The sequence below is a fragment of the Rhagoletis pomonella genome, unplaced genomic scaffold (assembly GCF_013731165.1).
Source record: "Rhagoletis pomonella isolate Grant_MI unplaced genomic scaffold, Rhpom_1.0 Rhpom_scaffold_00007, whole genome shotgun sequence".
NCBI lineage: Eukaryota > Metazoa > Arthropoda > Insecta > Diptera > Tephritidae > Rhagoletis > Rhagoletis pomonella.
The window spans coordinates 1,532,506-1,538,672 of record NW_023458561.1 but is presented as its reverse complement, the minus strand read 5'-3'; the positions used below and the strand labels follow the sequence as shown (position 1 = coordinate 1,538,672).

Genomic DNA, 6,167 nt, shown 5'->3' with positions numbered 1-6,167 from the left:
TACACTACTTCATTTCATTCCTTTGATTGTACAGGTTAAATAAAAGCATGTTTTTAAAAAATATTTTTTTTAACATTATTTTATTTTATAATTTTTAGTCCATTTATAAAAGCGTTGTATATTAAAAAGTGTTATTTTATTTTATGCACAAAATTGTGCAATAGATATTAAAATAATTCCACTTGCAATGAACGAGAACAGAAGACTTGGCAAGCAAAATGTTGTTTGCTTACGTTTTGTATAAACATACATATGTACATATAGCAGCAGTTAATTTTATTTAAAGAAATGATATGATGCCTACAACGAGGTTCATATCTAGACTAGGAATAGCTTTGCTACACTACCGCCGCACAGTGTTTCGACTATGAGGAGGCAGGTAGAAAAAAGTCATGGTGACAGTTGATAAAAAATCGGTAGGGCTCAGAGATGGAAAAGTAAAGGTCATAAATAGCAAATTTTACATTATTTACTCACGCCCTTTCTTCACGAATGATACATTTCCAAAAAAAATATGGGAATGGGTGCGATACCGACTAATCAGTTTAGTTGCCTTTGGCGATTAACCCATTAAAGAAAGTGTTTCTTTTTCAACTGTAATCAATTATTTAAATGTCGTGGAATATTCAGGTGAAGGTATTTATCATTTATTTGGTACTTTCCTATTTGCTTACCAAAAAATCTACTTTGAAATGTAGATGCTAAAGATTATTAGTAAAAAAAAAGTGTGAGTACCGGTCCGTCAGGTCTTGAAATTAGACGAATGTTTTAGAGAATTTTATGTAGTTTTCGAAGATATAATTTGATCTTTGCGCGCGACTTTGCAAAATATGTAATTTTTGATTTTCTCAATTTTTGATTTTCAGCTTCTTTTTGCATAATTTCGCGAAAATAATTTTTCGAACAGTGAAAAAATCTCACCAAATATTGGGGAAAAAGCGAGTATTTACACCCTAGTCATTTTATAGTATAACCTTTGTTTTCTGAGAGTGAAAAGCAAGAAGCAAAAATTAACCAAAATTCCATCACATTTAATGACTGGGCCCACATATTTTTTGAGCTTTGGTCGTTAAAGTGATCCAATCTTCCCCGTACTTTATATTTAGGTGTTTCTAATAAAAGAGAGAGTACAAACTAAATTTCATCGAAATTGGATGAAATTTAATGTTTCCGCCCACAAGAGTAGAAGGCGTGGCAATTATTCCATCTTTACAAAATTTCATAATTCTCTATTTCTAAATAAAACTAGAGCACATGTCAAGTCAGTGAAATCGGTGCAGGTGTTGTATTATTTCCACCTGTCTGCATATAGTCGAAACACTGTGCGCCGCGGCGCGCCGGCAGCTTTAACAATTTTATAGTGGTTTTACGTTCTTTGGCAACTTAAGCTTTGTTAGCCATAAATCTTACTATTTTTTGACCGCCTTTGAATCAAGACCCCTGGACCATATGGAGAATTCATCTATATTTTAAATTGCAGTGTCATCGTGATTGGAACTATGCTGAAAATTTCAAGTCTCTAACTTGTCGGGAAGTCAGTTTAAAATCGATTGGAAATTTCCGCGATTTACGCGGGATGACCAAGTTAAATAAAAGCTTATAAAAAAGACTAGACTCAAATCATATTTGTTGTCTTTAAAGAGTTGCTAAAAATTTAATTATTTATTAATTTCTTTTGTCCATTACTTTTCTTTAAGGACAGAGTAACATTGTTTTAATTTCAGTATCAAATAAGTTAATAGTAAACATGTATTTTAAAACAAGCTTTATAAGTATGAACCAAATCGGATCATAAATACTAGTTTCCCAAATATCTACCTCCTACGCCACCTAGCGGACATTTTATTTTACTGCATTGTCATCGGGTTATGAGCTAAGTGTGAATTTTCAGGTCTCTAGCTCATCTGGAAGTTGGTGAAATATTAGGGCTGTTCAGGATCTTGTGCAAATAGTCTTGGATTTGCATTTGCAAATTTTTTGCTTGTTACTATGGCAATCGTTTGCATTTTATTACTGTAATTTTTACAAATGCACCGAATATGCAAATGCAAAAGCATAAACGCAAGATCCTGAACAGCCCCATTGATTGCGAAATTGCAGGACATACATCATATATGTAAATACAGAATTTTGGTCCAAAATAATCCAGAATTTTAAAATACAGAGTTTTTTCCCGAAATAATTTTAACTGCAAAGAATTCTTTCACATCTTTTCCAAATTTTTAGCTGAATAATTTTTGAAAAGCAGAATCTACTACCGCTCTCAAAAAATAATTGTACGCTTTAGCTTACACTATAACATATATATGTACGTACAAACATATGTATATAGGTACTCGTATTCATGCGCGTTGAAGATGTTTGTGCTCTTGCTTTGTATCGCTATTTATGCATAAGTCACTTTCTTTCTTTTTTTCCTTTCTCTATGCTATATATTCTCTAACATTTTCAGTTTTAAAAATTTCACTCTCCCTTTTTGCAATGCCGCCGCCTAAGAAGCTTAATTTCAAAAAAAATATATTAAAATTAAAAAATAATAAAATAAACAGTCTAAACTAATCAATATGTTAGTATTGTATAGTTGTGTTAAGCACTATACATTAATGCAAAATGAATAACTCTACTAACGTCCTGCTTTTCAGCTACCTTTTCACAAAAGGGGTAAAAATTATTTCCCGCTTTCATGCAAACATTTCACTCAAAACAAATATTATCACGCTAAATCGTTTATTTCTAAGTACCTAATTCACACAAGTAACCACTTACATTCTTCGAAATGCGGGATCATCTCCTTTATTGCCAAATACGGATACAGAATCGGGTGAAAAATCCAATATCTTGGTTGGAATCCATCCTTCTTTGCAATTCTCATTTGATCCGAATAATCTCACGTACCATCTGTAAATATATGTATTTTGTTCTGCAAACTATTCAAATCTTTGTTTGTATTAGAATTTGGTGAAATGGAAAAAGCGCCTATGTCTGATTTTTGTGAAAGGAAGTGAAAGCATTCTATAAAATCAAAATGAATATTTCGCCTTAAAATCTAGTAATTCGACGATGTTTTTGCAATACCGCCCATCGTCCAGTTGCAAAACTGCCTAAATCGCTGTTTTGGCAAAAAAGAGATTTGGTAACCCTGAACTCCAGGCATCGAGATTTATGCATACAAATCATAAAATCATTATTAAAACAGTAGATTTGTAAAATAATAGCTAGAGAAAATACCGCCTCTCAAAGCTATGCCTCAAAGAAAACCCATTTGGTCCCTCTCCTGTAAAATTTTAGTGCCGTAAGATACGTAGGCAGTTTTGGAATGGGCCAATGGGCGGTTTTGCAAAACCATCGACGACATAATTATGCAGCGTTTTACCACGTTTCCAAAATCGACATAAGCAGTTTTTGCTTTTCACATCAGAAGTAAAAATTATATTCATACCTCGAATTGAGCTCAGGATTTAAATCACGTAATTTTCCTCTAAAAATTATGAGTTGTTTGTTAGTTAATATTTTAATAAAACGATTTTCGTTTCTTACTTTGGAAAGGGATTGCCTTCACTTATTTTCAGAACTTCCACTAAATCTCCTCTTGATAATGTTATTGAATCAGGAGAATCTGCTAAAAATTCTTGGTTTATGACTAATATGTTATCAACCTGAAAGAAAAATAACCAAATAAATCAAAATGTTATCTTGTCACATGATACAATAATAAAAGCAAGGCGAAATCATATAAGGTGGTATCAATTATACAAAAACAAACACATGTATTTGGTTTTTGCTTTTAGTGGGCCATTGCCAAATTTCAGTTATTCTTCTCTGAAGAAAGAAGAGGGAACGAAAATACAAATACTCTCAAGTAGGGAATCCAATCCCGCAAATGCGGGGTCCCGCGCTTTATTTTTGCGGGATCAGAAATGAGGGATTAGACATGCGGGATCCGCGGGATATGCGGTACTACAGAAAAAATTAAACGGACGAATGCGAGTTGCGAATGTGCTCGCAGAAATGTTCGTCGTGCATGGCTGTATTAAATATACATCACTTTATAACCCAGTTAAAGGCCTAAAGTAAAGGCCTTCCTGAGATTCAAGAGGCCTTCCACTCTACATTCCTTTATCCTTTCTTTTTTGTATGGACTGTCATCAATTGAAAGGATTCTTTTTTCGCTACCCATAGAAGGCCTTACAGAAGGGCTTTTATTGGACGTACTTCAGAAGGCCTTTTGGAGGAGTTCATTGAGTTTCGCAATGTGTTTTCAGGTTAGAAGCAAATCCTGATGTGATAGAGCAAACCGGACTTCAGATTCGTGTTCAGCGATCCCAAAAACATTTAAAACCTGGTCTGGTTTTATTAACCTTTCATCATTTTTTTTTTTTTGTGGTCCTACGTAATTGATTAGAATTTGAAAACGTTCGCCTTGATAACTAGCTGAAAGTTTGTATACTTACCGATTTATGAAAACATTATACAACAATGTAGAACAGCCCGTTTCTATCGATAAATAATTATTTATGCCAGCAGACAAATTCATTTTTGTCTTAAACTTCCTTTCAGATGCTAAATTTAGAATACTTACAACACTGTTTTTTTTTTAAAGCACACATTCAGCTCTGGTGTAAATTTCAAGACTATTTTATATAGAATATATTACTGTAACACCATTTTCAAATATCAAACAGTATATAAGTTATGCGAGAAAACAGGAAAACTTATTAAAATTTTAATATTCCAGAATCACTGATGTTTTAGCTAGTTTTGGGATTGCAGCGAGCGGGTATTGTTTCGGATTAAACACTACCCACTCGGATAATAGGTAAGCACCTTACGAGATAATCCATGTTTTTTTTCAGTTTTTAGTACCAAAATTTTCACCATGACCAACGTCAATTACATTGAGGGAAATAATTCATAGTAAAAATTAATACTTTATATTTGATTATCGTTGAAAAAGGTTCGTATTTAAAAATAATATTTTCAACTTCATTACGCACGTACCCACCCAGCATTTTATGAAATTAGTTATCATATTCGAGTCTTTTTTGAGTCCTCTGTGCGATTAAAATAATCATAAATGCGCTCATTTTCTGATCACAAAAGACCCTTTGTTCGATAGAGAATGGTACCCTGCCCGCGACTCTTCTTGGCGAGTCTTTTACTACCAACGTCTCTGATCACTTTTAAGACTTTTTCGAGTCGTATTTACAATCACTTCTGAGTCTCGTGCGAATAACTTTTCAGAACTTTTGAGTCTTCCTCGAGTCATTAATAAGTACTATTTCTAATCGTTTTCGAGTCTTTTGCTAGTAATTTTTCGGTTGCATTTCTAATTACTTGAGAGTAATTTTTTAGTCGTATTTGTAAACTTTTGTGGGCTTTTTTCCGAGTCATTTTTCAGTTGTAATTCAAATCCCTCGCGAGTCTTTCCCCAGTCATTTTTCAGTCGTATTTCTAAAAATTTTCAAGTCTTCCCAAGTCCTTTTCAGTCCATTTTCAAATCGTGTGCGCTGCAAAAAATTAAATATTAAATTAATTTATAATTAGCAAATCAGCATACATATTGAGCTCAAAAAGGCGTTAATGAAATAACAAAATTGTTTTTTAAGAAATCCATATTAGAGTTGAAAATATTGTGAAATTGCAAAAGTATTGGCACAGAGAACTTTTCACAGTGTATGCAACACAAGCCTAGACTGTTGTGTGATTGCACGTCGAGCAATTTCTATTTTCTAATTTGACAAATGTGCTTCCATTTCATATCAGTGTTAGGAAATGAAGTTGTTCCTTCAATACGAAACCTATTCAAAAACTTTACTGTTTGATTGTTTTACACTTTTACAAATTCAATAACACAAATTTGTATGCTCATATTTTCAGGAACACTTCTTAACAAAAAGCACGGTGGGGGCCCCCCCGTTCCCCTGCTACCAACCGCAGGTTCCGAGTTGAACACTTTCAGATCTGGAGCGTCGGTGTCCATTCGAACGACATGATCCAGCCAGCGGAGCCGCTGTATTTTAATTCGCTGCATTATGTCCATGTCGTTGTAAAGCACATACAGCCCATCGTTCCATTGACTGCGGTACTACCCGTTACCAACGCGTAAAGGCCCGTAAATCTTCCGCAAAATCTTTCTCTCGAATACTCCAAGAGCCGCCTCTTCGCAT

The 6,167-nt window shown here is 33.9% G+C and overlaps 1 long non-coding RNA gene across 1 annotated transcript; it reads right to left on the bottom strand.

Moving 5' to 3' along the window:
* Positions 1 to 2,778: 2,778 nt before the first annotated feature.
* On the bottom strand, positions 2,779 to 3,651 carry LOC118743614. The gene is made up of 3 exons (XR_004993480.1): positions 3,538 to 3,651; positions 3,440 to 3,478; positions 2,779 to 2,898 (listed from the first exon to the last, which is right to left on the bottom strand). It is a non-coding gene; the product is annotated as an uncharacterized LOC118743614 (long non-coding RNA).
* Between the last annotated feature and the right edge of the window lie 2,516 nt (positions 3,652 to 6,167).